At 40.5% G+C, this 15,713-nt stretch overlaps 1 non-coding gene and 1 pseudogene across 1 annotated transcript; both read left to right on the plus strand.

The window, feature by feature from the left end:
- The window catches only part of LOC105066719 (interferon regulatory factor 7 pseudogene), a 159,851-nt pseudogene that overhangs the window by 127,565 nt on the left and 16,573 nt on the right, over positions 1 to 15,713 (plus strand).
- LOC123615992 (U6 spliceosomal RNA) lies at positions 14,642 to 14,748 on the plus strand. Its single transcript, XR_006723858.1, has one exon. It is a non-coding gene; the product is annotated as a U6 spliceosomal RNA (small nuclear RNA).

Here is a 15,713-nt window from a genome sequence, read left to right on the forward strand (position 1 = left end):
GGAACATATTTTGTACTTCACAGGACACCTCAATTTGGACAAGCCGAATTTCAAGTGTTCAGGTGGCTACTGTTCTGGACACACAGATAGACATTCTCTGTAGATTGTTGGAAGCGAAAGCCATTGGGACAGAAATGCAGGGAAGGAAGATCTTTTTCTAATCCCTTTAGTAGGGAACTTTGGAAAGAACACAAGTCCAGGACAGTTTCTACTACCCTTTAAATAACTCTCATATGGCCTTTGAAATATGAAAGACTGTGAACACTTGGGAACACAAGTAGAAAAAAAAAAATACCCAATAGAAAAATCGCATTACTTCCTCTTGAATTTTGACTAGCTTATCAAACATTGTTCACTTATTCTTTTATTCTATTGGACTCTAAGAACATCTTAATGTCACATTGGCATAGTCATCATGAATTTGAAATACTTTGCATTTTAAATTAGTCTGTTCCTTGCCCTAAAAATGAAAGGCATTTGAAAGTGTAACACCCAGACACTTTACAGGTCGAAAAATGCAGTCCCAAAGGGGAAAAAAACCCACTAAACTAAAAGTTGACAAGGATTTATAATTTTAAAGAAAGTCTTGTTTAGGGCCAAATTCTTGAGGAGAAATTTGTCTGCAGTAGTCTATTTCTTATAGAAAAGGGGAGAATCTGTGTTTGTTTAATTCACTTAATTCACTTCTGTCAAGAAAAAAGAAAATATTTCCCAAGGGCTACATGCAGTATCTTTAGGTACGGTGTATGATCAGAATCAGTTTTTTAAATGTTAGCTCCAAGTACATTGGCTTCCTGGCCTCCCTTGGCCTTCCCTGTGGCATATTTACTGCTTTATCACACAGGTACCACCAAATGTTGTAACTGAGCAGGACCCTGTGGGGCCTCCAGGGTCAGATCCCTCCCCCATATAGTCTGCTGCAGCTCCTCTCTGAAGTACCCAGATCATAGTATCTCATGTATATTTCCTGAGATTTTCAGATGCTAAAAATCACCACCACAGGGAAGAAATTAACTACCTGATGATCAAGAGCACGTGACCCTCAGACCATCTGGCACCAAGGGGTTGATGGTGTTGACCACCTTCTTACCTCAACATCAACCCATCAGAGAACTGTGCATAGCTAAGTGTGTACCCTGCGACCCCCCCCCACCCCTTATGTTTAAATATGCAGAAACTCTGCAGGGAGATCAGGGTTTTCTCGGGCATGAGCCACCCCATCCTCCTTGCTAGGCCCTGCGATAAACCTTTCTTTGCTCCAAATTCCGATGTTTCAGTTTGTTTGGCCTCGCAGTGTGTTGAGTACATGAATTTGCCTTTGGTAACAACATTAGTGAAGAGTGCAGACCAGGACTGCATTTATGACAAAAAACCCAGCTGGAGTTGTTTCCAGACTCATCCAGAAAGAAATTGCTGCTTTTTTGGCATGCTCATAGTTTATTATTTGTGGCATTTAACATTTTACTTCAAGTCAAGACACAACTTGGGAACACATGAATTGACTCCTTTTGGAAATGGCAGGGATGAAATTTCCCCATGACCCATACGTCTTTAAGGTAAATGTTGAGACATTCATGGTGCATTAAAAAAGAAGTCTTTCTTCCTCCAACTCCACCTTCTTGGATTGGGAATGAATGTGCCAAATCTCATGTAGAAATCATTTTTGGAGGCTTTTCAGGTCAGAGGACACGGAAAAGGAGGCTGTTTAACATATGGCAGCCTCACTGCTCCACCGGACGAGTTTCAGCATTTGCAGCATCACCTAAGAGCTTGTTAGAAAAGCAGAATCTCAAGCCCTACTCAGATCTACCAGATCATCTTCATCCTAAAATCCACCAGATGATCCCTTTGCAGATTAACGTTTGAGAAACACGGATCTATAGAGTACAAACGTCTTCTTAGTTTTGTTTAAATAATCATTGTTAAAAGACAGCACAATAAATCATTACTGTTACCATTTTTCAAGTTAAAATAAAAAGTTTCCATATTTAACCATTTAAATACCTTTAAGATTTCCCTTCCAATAATGTATCATAGCAGCTATTTGAAAGTGGCTGTGACTTGAGTGTTACTTTAAAGAGTGTGTTTTCATGTAATCTACAAGTATCATGTAATCTCTACAGATGTTCGCAGTGTGGAGAGTTGTTCTTGGGCAACCCCAATGCTTCTGAAGATGAGGGTTGGGTATTTTTAAAAGCTTTCCTGGGGAAACTCATATGCAGCTGGGACTGAGAGCCACTGATGTCTCCAGAATGTCTGTTCCACAGCCTCAAGGTTCTTGCAGAATTCAGACCCAATAAAAGTCTTTTTTTTTAAATGTAGTTTTAGCTCTAGTTCATTTAAATGTGTGGTCCTGATACAGGATAAAAGGGGGTGAGAGGATGGCCATGTTCCATGTCCCAGCAAGTGAGGGTCCTTGTTTCCTCTCAGGAAAGGATTCAAAAGCAAGCCATAGTAGAGTGAAGGTAGATTTATTCAGAGAGATACACACTCCATGGGCAGAGTGCAGGCTGTCTCAAAAGGGAAGAGAAAGGCCATGAGATGTGGGATTGTTAGATTTTATGGTCTTGGTGACTTCATATCGCTAATAAGTGTGAAGATTATTTCAACTACTTTGGGGAAGGGGCTGGGATTCCCAGGAACTGGGCCACCATCCACTATTTGACCTTTTATGGTCAGCCTTGAAACTGTCATGATGCCTGTGGGAGTGCCATTACAATGAGCTTATATTGAAGGTCAAGGTCTACTGGGAGTTGAATCTTGTGCCATCACGGTGCTAATTGCTGTGTCATTCTTTTAATGGTTGTGCTCTGCCCGCTTCCTGCCTGTCTCAGTCCCCTCTGTTGAATAATAAAGTAGGGGTTTCTTTCTTGCCTTTCCCAGTTCTCCTGGTTTTCAAGTTCTCAGTCATGTCATACCCAGTCATTCTTATAATTCTGCCCAACTTGACTCATTAATCATCTCCTTTCACACTTCTGGTCTCTTTCCAGCTTTCCAGAGTATTTCTGGAGTCCAGGAGCCCAAAAATAGCATCCCAGATGTGTCTACCTCCATTCTCCTCCCTCCCTTTTCTATGATAGTCTTCAGAGACAGCCCAAAATAGCACTGGCCTTTTTCTTGCTGGGATTCAAATATTCTCAGGCAGTTTTGGATTTTTAAAATGAAAAAAAAAAAAAAGAATCTGGAATATCTAAATTGCATATCCAACAATTCAGATCACTGATTGATTTTCTCCAAAGCCATAGGTTATATTTAAAAACTAGAGATGCTTGATGGAAAGGTGCTTGAGCTCAGAATGCAGTTAGGTTTGAACCTTCTCCTCTCCAGCCCTGGGTCAACGGCCGTGAGAAACATCTCAGGGCTGGTTTCTGGAGCAGATGATACCCCTATCCTGCTAGGTTTATTTTAAAAGCATTTTAACATGTTTTTTCAATGAATAATATTAAAAATCCAAAGAATGATGAATTTAACCACACTAAGTTAATTCTGTAAAACAGATAAGAATAGCTTAATATCTAAAAATAAATTTCCACAGAATTTAGAAAATACACGTGTTGTGCAAGTAAGGAACCAATTTGGATTTGAGACTATAGCTGTGAAAATGACCTACATATTATATTGCTATCTGCTTGCTTTGGGGATTGTCTTGATTAGCCCTTAGGTAGCAAAGCCAGTGCTTAAAGAGGAAATAAAAACTGTTGTTTTCTGTTTGCTACCGCATGTCTAGAAAGCAAGAACTCTGGATTGTGCTTTGATCTTTCCCTCAGGCCCAAGCTTCCCTTTACTTTGTGTTCTGGGCTAAAAGCTTTCTGCAGCCTATAATCTATTTTTCCACTAGATCAGTCTACTAGTTTCGTCTTTAATAATTCACATCGGCATTGAGCCCTAAGACAGGAAGACTTGTCAAGCTGGCGAAATGAGAAAACCAGTTTAAAGATGGAAAAGAGCATTAAGTGATTGCCTTGGGTTTTGAGTTCACTGTGAAGAGGAGTGGAAGGGTTCAAAGTCCTGGATTCGTGCAACTTCTCCAACCGATATCTTGGCCAGCCAAGGGCCCCAAATCAAGCAGGGCAGTGTACTTTGCCAGGAAATGGACTTTTCAGGATAGTGCTTTGAAAATAAAGGGGAAAAACACTTTATGAGACCTTACTATTATCCCTCAAGGGGATGCTTACAAGTTCAGCTTTTACTAGAAAACTATATAAATAAAGATGCTCTCGAATGCTTTAAAGTGTGAATGATCAAGATATAAAATTTCAAAAAAATTGATGTAGGAATTTATATATGAAATCATAATCAGCTTAAGTTGTCTTGGGGAAAGAAAAATGTTATGTAAATGAATAAATATCTATATATTTTTAATTATAAGTACTGTCAAATAGGCTACATAAAACTCTTGAAAACATTTCTAAAAGAGAGACATTTAAAAATATATGTGCGTGTGTATGTGTATAACTGAATCACTTTGCTGTACACCTGAAACTAACATTATAAATCAAATATACTTCAATTAAAAATTTTTTTTAAGAACCTACACATTTTCATATGTTGCTAACTCTCTGTTAGATAGTTTGACTCCCCAGTGTATTAACAAAGTCCAAGCTGAAATCCTGAGTGGACTTCTTCATCACCAACCCATATTCAACCTACTTTCAGCTACAATTTCTAACTAATTCAGCTCATATGTTTAAAGACCATAACTTGGCTTCAGTGCCAGCCAGGACAAGTCTGCTAATGAAGAACAACAAACTTAACCCCTGCATGGAACCCTTATTTCCCTAGACCAGGACGATCACAGGGAAAAGTCAGTCTTCAGTAACAACCACAGTGGGATCAGCTCTAGCCCCAGCAACTTTGTCACTGGGAGCGTAGACACCCCCACGCCTCCTGGCTGGCCCTGGACATGCACTGTGGGAGGCGGGGGGGTGAGTGTGGGACTGACGGGTGTCGGGGGAAGTGCCCTGTGCTGCTGCTGCTGCTCTTCCCACACCTGGTCTGTGTCTCCTCACTGCCATGTCCCAGGCCATCAGCCCCACCAGGTACTGCCCATCTCTCCTGTGGTCAGTAGGAGGCACTGGCCTCCACTTGCCCCATTGGAAATTTAGGCCCTTTCTGCCCAAAAGAAAAAGAGATTTTTACTTCCAAATGGATTGTTTCATCTTCAACCCTAGATAGCATGGCCTGAAGGAATGACAGTTCTTGGGTCTCTTTTGGGAGTATTCTGTGTTTCCCTTTAACCCTGTAGCTTTAAATCCTCCCAGTATGTGGAAATACTTAGGGAGCTTTTAAAAATCTATTTAGACACAGGCCTTAAATTTTAATCTAATTGATTTAAGGTGAGGCTCAGGCTAAGTGTCTTTGAAAAGCTCCCAAGGGATTTTAACATGCAGATGGCGCTTAGCTGGAAAATTGCCCCATCGAGCCTGTCTGTGAGTCCAGCATGCTTGGGATGAAGTCTGGCTAGCCACCAGTGGGCTCTATCCTTCCCCACTTCCTTCCTTGTCTGGTTGAGCATCTCCCTGTCTGCTTGATGTTGCCACATCCCCGCTCTCTCCCACCAGGTATGACCACCTGCGCAGTCACCAACATCACTTCTACTCACCCCAGGAACCACCATGGAGTCAATGAGGTACCATCTTCAGAATCAGGGCTACCAGGCCTCAACACTAATTATAATAGATACTTTACTCTTCCTAAGTGCCAGAACTGTTCTAGGCACTTTACATTTATTATATCATTTAACCCTCACGTTAAATCATTTACTTCTCACAACAACCTTATGAAGTAGGCACTTTTATTGTCCCAGTTTATAGATGAGGAGACTGAGGTGCAGGGAGGTTGGTAATCTGGAGGTAAAATCATTAAGAGAGACCCCCAAGATTCCATCCCCTGGTTTTTCAAAGACAAATGTGGATACTGCCCTTGACGGGATTTTGCAGACACACTTTAAGTGTCAAATCAATTTCCCTTAAGGTTCAGAGATCCACCCAGGTACGTCTGATCCCATCAAGGGAGCCCCTTAAAAAGGAGAGAGTTTCCTCTGGCTGGCAGTGGAAGAGGAAGTCAGAGAGATTTGAAGCATGAGAAGGGCTCAGCATGTAAATGCTGGCTTTGAATGTGGAGAAGGGTACATGACAAAGAATGCAGGTGACCTCTGAGAAGGGACAGGGGCCAGAGGCTGAGAGCAATGAAGTGGAACCTTAGACATACAGTCACAAGAAACAGAATTCTACCAAGATGAATGAACTGAAAGGTGCTCTCTTCCCCAGAACCCCAAGATAAGAGCCCAGCCCACATGACACCGTGACCTCAGCCCTGTGAGACTCCAGAGAGCAGAGAACCCAATCATGCCTGGCTGGACTTCTGCCCTCCACACCATGAGCTGATAAATGGGTGCTGCGTTAAGGCATAAAGTCTGCTGATCTGGTATACAACAGAAAATTGGTGATCTGGCAGAAAACTGAAAGGGAGCAGGACCCTTGCACCGCCCTGAAGCCCTGGCCTCTTGTTTACAGAAAAGCTAAAGTCTCCCAGCCTCCCTGAGTCATAGAAGAGCAGGCTCACGCAGTTGACCAGGACAAGCCTGCTGGTATTGGGGGATGGCAGTGACTCTGACCACCTATCTCAGCAATTAACTGAGATTATTCCTTCATTTCTCTTTAAAATTTTCATGGCTGAACAGAACCTTTGGAGATTTTTTTAGGGGGATTCTGGGTCCACCAGATTGCAGGCATTCTGATTAAAAGCAACTTTCCTTTTTGTTACCAAGGCTGTCACCCCCAGGGGCATACTCCTCTCCCTCCCTCAAATAGAAACCAATCACTCTTGTCTAAGTCTCGGGAGGCCACAGCAGAGAAGAAACAAGAACTTAATGTACTAGCTCCTAAATGACATACCCACCAGCACCATGACAGTTGACCGTTGCCATGACAACAACTGGAAGAGCCCACACAAGGACTGAAAAACTCGAACCAGGACTGATGGGCCCCATCACACCCAGAAGGAGGACATTATGGCAGAAGCCTCCCATAAAAGTCCACCCAGCCTGACCCAGGCCGGAGCTGTGCCTACCGCCCACCTTGGCTGTCAGCTTCCCGCTTGAGCACCTCTCTTTCCCTCTCCCAGCTCGAGCACTTTCCTTCCACTTCCCCTTCTGAGCAATAAAGCGGCTGTTCGCTTCATCCTTCTGCCTCTGCCGTGCGAGTTTTCACAGCCAGCGGCAAGAGCCCACACTTTGCTGGGCTTCCTCATTTGGAGGAGGTCCCTCCATCTGCTAACACAACCACAGAAAATTAACAGTGGCAAGTTGCCTAAGGTAAGCCAGAGAGAAAGCAATAAAACCAGAGTTTAAACCCAAGTCATATGGGTCAACAGCTCCTTCAAATTGCTTGACATTCTCACACCCAGTGGATCCAAGCTGCACCGAATGACAAACACCATCCTGTGCTCTCCCACTCATGACCTCCTGATGGAGGCTTTGTGATTAGGCTAGAAGTGCGAACTTGCCTGCCTCCTCCCTTCTGAGGAAGTCCCATGCTGGCTGCTTAATCCCTTAGGCCAAACGCTTTGGCAGGTTTGCATCATGATCTCTAGAATTAACTCCACTTGGGCTTAGGTTGAGGCATGACATCCTGTGTACATGGTTCCTGTTCTCTTTGCCAGGGATGTGTGACACTTAATGCCTGAGAAGTGCCTGTAAGACAGCATCCATTTGTTGCCCATACTTAGCCTGCGGGTGGAGGCCTGATCATTTGTTTGGATTTTCTCCTGCTTCACTGCACACAGACGGCCAGAATAGCTACATTTCTCTTTCTCCCACTAACAGACATTGAGAATTCACTGGTCAGTATGTAATAGCTTTTCTTTCTACAGCTCCAAGTTTTGATTTACTAAATGACAACCATGTGCCAGATAGTATGCTAACTGCTTTGCAGATAATTCTTCATTTAACCCTCTGAATAATCCTGATGTAGGTGTCATTATTTTCATATTACAGATAGTCACTGAAGGACAGAATGAGGAGGGAATTATCTGTGTGAGGAACACAGCTGATGAGGAGGGAAATGTGTCTGCAATGGGCTCTCCATCTTCAAAGCCCCTTGTTAAAATAAAAAGCTTCCTACTTTACTTATCTTCAGAGCAACCCTGGAGGTTTAGACTGACCTCATGACCCTGGGATTCAATATGGTTCAACAGAATGGCTCAGAGCCCCTTACAAAGTCACTCTGCAGGTAACAACTGCATTAGCCTGCTGTGTTGTCTTTTCCAAAATTCCACACCTGGCTCTATCCTGTGCCTCCACACCTGGGTCTATCCCACACTTCCACATCTGGGTCTAAAAACCATCCCACTTATAGATGCTGGCTTGTGTGGGGTTTCCACCAACTTAAAACTAATTAAATAAAAACACTGAGATTAAAAAAAAACTTTATGTAAATCCATTCTTCATTATACTTGCTTAGTTCATTTAGAACAAATAAATCACAGTTATTCTCTTAGGTGTCTTCTGTAAATTTCTTATGTTTTCTGATAAAGAAAATGTTTACCACCTGCATATGTAAGAGGTTCATTGTTATTATCAAGAAACCTTACATGGGTAAAACATTTCTGGATATGGCTATAAGTCAGCCAATAATGATGACTGTTTCTATCAAGAACCTGCCAATTAAGCAATCTTTGGATTGGCTTTCTTCAATTGCAAGCAAAATCTTAGTTAATGAAATGATCACATTTTTCTTTCCTACCATATCCTAAAGTGAAGTTTGTGGATTTTTAGTACAGAAATGAAGGGGAAAAGAGTCGCCAGAGGACAGACATCACAGTATGCTTGAAAGTGCTCTGGGCCGAGAACTAGGAGACGTGAAATCTTAGCCTGGCCATGTCACCCCAAAACTATGCTTACTTGGCTCTCTGAGCCCCAGTTTTGTATATGAAATGAAGATAATGTTTAAAGCACTATACGAACTTATTGCTATTAAATCACTGTTATTATCATCAAGAAATGACAGCCTCTGTAGGGGCTGTTCTGACCTGGTCTCAATCTTCCAGGTAACTCCCTTTTTGTTTAGCCCTTTCCAGGCAGCATGACAGTATGATGATGGTCTTATTGCAGAAATAATTGGTGTGGTGGTGTCCAGCACTGCCGTTCACTGTGATTATCTGCCCACCCGGGGACTCCGGCTTCAGGAAAGTTGTGAAGTACAAATGTGAGCTTCACAAAGTTTGAGGGAAAGTCTCATACAGGATAGAGCGTGCTTGACAAAGTGATTAACGAAAGGATAAGTAAAGGGAATGGCTTTTTATCCTCAAATGGAGCTCAGAGTCAGTGATAGGCTAAGAAAGGGAATCATTAAAAACATATCGTTTTTAGTTATTCTAAGAGATTATTAATCAGAATTTTTGTCTTTAGGAAATTAAATCTCAGGTATAATCCTTCTTAAGGTATGATGTGTAAGGTTTAAATAATGCCAGCTACCTCCCTTAACATATTTTTAAAATGTATATTTTACCAGTAAGTATTAGCATTCATTCATTTACTCAAATTCCACCAGGCTGTGAGTAAGGCTATTGATTTTCTCCTGAAATCCCAGAGCTCAGTAAATTTATCCATTTGATAAATAGTCAGTGAGTTTCAGGCAAACTTGGTAAGCCAAATATTTACTCTGGTGAAGGTGCCAATGATCAAAACATTTTCAGAAGTCCTTTTTCATTTGTTTTCAGGGCCTGAAGTGTATGAATTATATAATACCTTGTATTCATGGACCCAGTGCACAAACACTGTGTAATCCTTATAAGAACAGGGTGTCATCATGATATATGTGAAGGGGGCACACCTAACAGCAGCTCAGCACATACTTGAAAGGATCATTGTTAACCACACTTGACAGGTGAAGACATGGGGACTTGAAAAAGTGAACGACTTTCACAAAGTCAACATCCTAAGTGTGAAAACCCACACTCTCAACCTCTGACCCTCAATTCAGGTTTTTTTTTTTTTAATTCAGTTCATCAAAGTCTTCAACAGTGACAACTCATTAGGAAACCAAACTGGTTAATAGTGAGGGGTTTGTTCTGTTTGCTTCATTTTTAATAAAACTGAGTCATTAGAGGAGGCAGAAATATACAATTGGGAAAAGACAGCCTCTTCAGTAAATGGTGTTGGGCAAATGGGACAGTGATATGCAAAAGAACCAACTTGGACTACTCTCTTACGCCAGGCACAAAAACAAATTAAAAATGGATTAAAGAATTAAATGTAAACTGGAAACCATAAAACTTCTAGAAGAAAACATAGGCAGTACTCTCTGTGACATTGGTCTTAGTAGTTTTTGTTTGGGATGTGTTTCCTCAGGCAAGGGAAACAAAAGCAAAAATAAAAAAATGAAGCTACATCAAACTAAAAAACTTTTGCACAGTGAAGGAATATATTAACAAAATGAAAAAGCCACCTACTGAATGGAAGAAGATATTTTCAAACAGTACATCCAATAAGGGGTTAACATCCAAAATAGAAAACATCAAAAAGGCAAACAACTCAATTAAAAATGGGGCAGAAGATCTGAATAGACATTTTTCCAAAGAAGATGAACAGATGGCCAAAAGACACATGAAAAGTTGCTCAACATCAGTAATCATTAGGGAAATGCAAATCAAAACTACAATGAGATGTCAGCTCACACCTGTCAGAGTGGCTGTTATCAAAAAGACAACAAACAACAAGTACTGAAGAGGATGTGGAGAAAGGGGAACCCTGGTGTACGGTTGGTGGGGATGCAATATAGTCACTGTGAAAAACAGTAGGGAGGTTTCTCAAAAAATTATAATTAGAACTACCATACAATCCAACAATTCCACTTTTGGGTATCTATCTGAAGGAAAAAAAATAAAAAAACACTACTTGAAAGGAAATTTGCAATAGCCAAGATATGGAAGCAAACTAATAGTCTATTAACAGATAAATGAATAAAGAAGGTTTTGTGCGTACACACACACACACACACACACACACACACACACATACACAATGGTATATTACTCAGCCATGAAAAAGAATGAAATCTTGTCATTTGTGACAACATAAGTGGACCTTGAGGGTATTATGTTAAGTGTAATAAGTCAGACAGAGAAAGACAAATACTGTATGATTTCACTTATATGTAAAAGCAAAACAAGTGAACAAACATAACAGAACAGAGACAGAGTTATAGATACAGAGGACAAACAGGTGACTGCCAGAAGAGAGGTGGGTGGAGGGGAGGAGAGAAATAGATAAGGGAGATTAAGAGGTACAAACTCCCAGTTCCAAATAAATGTCACGGGTATGAAATGTACAGTGTGGGGAGTGCAGTCAATAACTCAGCAATATCTTTGTGGTGACATATATTATTGTCACTAGACTTATCATGATCACTTTGAAACACCTAGAAAAAAATCACTATGTTGTATAACAGGAACTAACATAGTGTCGTAAGTCAATTATATTTTAAAGGCCAACAAATGAACATATGAACAAACCCATAGAAAAAGAGATCGGATCTGTGATTACCAGAAGTGAGCAGGTGGTGGGAAAGAGAATTGCATGAAAGAGGTCAAAGGTACAGACTTCCAGAAATAAAATGGATGAGCACTAGGGGTGTAATGTACAACATGATAAATATAATTCACACTGATGTATCATATATAAAAGCTGCTGAGGGAGTAAATTCTAAGAGTTATCACACACAAATTTTTTTCCATTTCTTTGATTTTTTTTTATCTGTATGAGATGATGAATGCTCATTAAACTTATTGTAATAACCGTTTCATGATGTGTATAAGTCAAACCTCTATGCTGTACACCTTAATCTTACACAGTGTTGCATATTCACTGTATCTCAATACATCAATGTAGATGTAAAACTAAATTTTTAAAAATTGTGGCATTGACTATCAGATAATGAACCATATTTTCTTGGGTGGCTTATGAAGTGGTTTTGTAGACGATGCTGGAAAACTAGTTCTAAATTTCGGTGAGCAGTGTCAGCGTGTCTAAAAGAAGCACACATGTGTGTTCCTATAGGATGCTTTTAAAGGAGCGGTTTATTTTTACAGAATGTGGAGGGGATCACAGTTAGTTCCAGGAACCTTGATTCTGTGGTCCAGCCTTGACCTTTCCCTAAGTATCCACAGCACTAACTGCACTGGTTGTTTACTTTTGAAACAGACAATAGAGTGTGAGACTTGAGGTTTACAGACTACACCAACAGTAATGAGTTATATAATAAATATATTTAAAATTATACATATATAAATAAATATATAGTAAAGATGTATATAAATCAAACAAACACAACTTATAATAAAATAAATCTAGACCCAATCAAGAACAGGAAATGAGGATGGTATCACATATGAACCGAACTCTGCCCAGGCTTTCCCTTGGCTGTGCCATAAATACAGGAACGAGGCAGCTTACACCAGCCACAGGTAACTCTAAATAGAAGCCTGTCTAGTGTCTTTAGACCTGAAAGTAAAAAAAGTATCCAAGGCAGAAACCCTTGGTTATAGTTTCCAGATAAGGACGGCCACCCTCTGACCTATCTAAAGAGACAGCACAGGAGACAGAATGTTACGTAAACAAAAGCCTGGGAGGGATTTGGGTTTAGACATCTTTGTGTTCAGCTAATCAGGCTGAACCATTTCACCCTCAGGGCTAAACACAATATGCAGAAAGTGATTGCAGAGCAGAGGGAAGCTCAAAGTCTTAGCCTTTCATTTGTGAATTTTAACTTTCAGTGCCCAGGGCTAAAATCTGACATGCTCTCAAGGTTTCTACATCCTAGAATGGCCCACTCTGGCCATTTTGCTGGAGGATGGAACTGAATCACAGAAATATCAAAAGTGATCTTTGACTCTTAGCCCACCGGTGTTCACTTGTTTTTTCTGAGGTCCTGTATCAGGAAACTCTGTAAGGTCAACTTTCACATTGCAGTGAGGTTACTAGAGGTTACATGGAGAGACAGTTCAGTGGAAGATTTAATCACTGGGCCAGATTTTATTATCCATGACCTGAGAGACTCAGCTAAGGAAATAAGCATTTCTAAATATTGAGGCTGATATTAAAGGAAATAGATGGATAAAACAAAGCTGGATACAAATACAGCAATGGTTACCATCCAGCAGAAGAAAACTGGTGAAGCCGTGTCCATTGGAACAAAGCAGTTATTGAATGTTAGGTCAAAGATAGGTAATCAAAGATCAAAGCATGGTTAATTAAGAGCCCTCCCATGAACAATTCAGTTGAAGACCTAGTAGAAGCCAAAAATGTTGAAAGGCCCAGATTAATTTCGTGAAAACTAGAAAAGATGATGTAGCTCCCATAAGGGTTTTCCATCTTCTCTCAGGAAATGGAAGATTCTAGAATCAATGGATCATTTTCTCATACCTTTATTTTATAGATCAACGACTCCCAAGAAACAAGAAGGACATTATAAAATATAAGGGAACATGGGGCTATTTATAATTGTTCACAGTCCCTTCCAATTCGAGGGCCACTCAACACTCATCATGAGAAGACCAGAGGGATGCTGGAAGTGGAACACCCTCTGGAAGATGCCCTGGGATCATGTGGCTCAGTAACTCGCCCCATTTAGGACCACTCTTAGTGCTCCCCCAGTCACCCCTGCCACACTCATGACAACTCGCTGGAAGAGAAGAGCACTCGGAAAATGATACCTAGTACCACATGACAGCCACTGGCATTGCTCCCAAGCCCAAAACCTACCCTCCACCCCACTCCACCCTCCTCAAGAGGAAATCCATTCACCTTACACTCTTTCCTGGTTTTACCAGTTATTACTCATGAAAAATCTCCTTCGTTAAACCAACCTGCCATCTCCAGACTGTTTGAACCCAAACCCCTATTGCTTCCTTGCCTCCCAAACACTCTGACGGTACCTTTGGAACCTAATAATTATATAGCCCTACGCTCTCAACCTCCTCAGTCTCCCTGCCTTACCTGAAAGCCTGCTGTTCTCAGAGGGCCTGACATTTCCCACAATGCTATCAAGTAGAGATGTTCCTTTCTTACCTTTCACGTAACTTAGATGTGAGAAGGGGGACAATGTCTTCTTTGCTTCCCTGTACCACTTTTAGAGCATTTCTCCTCCCCCACAGAGTGGCCCTCACCCCTGCTCCCGTTTTTAAAAAGAAAAATAATGGTCAATTAATTTACAACAAAGGAGCCAAAAACATATAATGGAGAAAGGACCGTCTCTTCAATGAAGCGTGTTGGGAAAACTGGACAGCCACCAGCTGTGAAAGTGGATCCCTATTTTACACCATACACAGAAATCAAATCAGACTGGATTCAACTTGAACAGAGACTGAAACCATAAAACTCTTAGAATAAAATGTAGGCAGTGAGTTTCTTGACACCTGTCTTGGCAATAATTTTTTGGATTTGACACCAAAAGCAAAACAAACAAGTGTGACTACATCAAACTAAAGAGCTTCTGCACAGTAAAGGAAACCATCAATGAAATGAAAAGACAGCCTAAAGAATGGGAGAAAAATATTTGAAAATTATTTATCTGATAAGGGGTTAATATCCAAAATATAAAAAGAATTCATACAAATCAACATTTAAAAAACCCGAACAATCATGCTCACTTCGGCAGTACATACACTAAAATTGGAACAATACAGAGAAGATTAGCATGGCCCCTGTGCAAGGATGACGCACAAATTCGTGAAGCATTCCGTATTTCTAAAAGACAACATAACGCCATTTGCAGCAATATGGATGTCCCTGGAGAATGTCATTCTAAGTGAAGTAAGTCAGAAAGAGAAAGAAAAATACCATATGAGATTGCTCATATGTGGAATCTAAAAAAAAAAAAAAAAAAGAACATAAATACAAAACAGAAACAGACTCATGGACATAGAATACAAACTTGTGGTTGCCAAGGGGGTGGGGGTGGGAAGGGACAGACTGGGATTTCAAAATGTAGAATAGATAAACAAGATTATGCTGTATAGCACAGGGAAATACATACAAGATCTTTGTGGCAGCTCACAGCGGAAAAAATGACAATGAATATATGTATGTTCATGTATAAGTGAAAAATTGTGCTCCACACTGGAATTTGACACAACATTGTAAAATGACTATAACTCAATAAAAAAATGTTAAAAAAAAAACCCCAAAAGAATCCAATTAAAAAATATGCAGAGAATTTGAGCAGAGATTTTTCAAAAGAAGACATACCGATGGCCAACAGGCACATGAGAAGATGCTCAACATCGCTAATCATCAGGGAGATGCAAATCAAAACCTCAATGAGCTATCAGCTCGCACCTGTTTGAGTGGCTGTCATCAAAAAGAGAATACTGTTGGTGTGGATTTGGAGAAAAGGGAACCCTTGTGCACAGCTGATAGGAATGTAAATTGGTGCAACCACTTACGGAAAACAGTATGGAGGTTCCTCAAAAAATTAAAAGCAAAACTACCATGGGATCCACCAATTTCAATTCTGAGTATACATACAAAGTAAATAAAATCACTATCTTGAAAATATACCTGCATTCCATAGTTTTTGCAGCTTTACTGACAATACCTAAGACTTGGGAGCAATCTAAGTGTCCATCCGTGGATGAATGGATAAAGAAGATGTGGCAAATTCCAATAACTGAATATTACAGCCAGAAAAAAAGAAGGAAATCCTACCATTTTT

This window comes from Camelus bactrianus, chromosome 29 (genome assembly GCF_048773025.1).
Source record: "Camelus bactrianus isolate YW-2024 breed Bactrian camel chromosome 29, ASM4877302v1, whole genome shotgun sequence".
NCBI lineage: Eukaryota > Metazoa > Chordata > Mammalia > Artiodactyla > Camelidae > Camelus > Camelus bactrianus.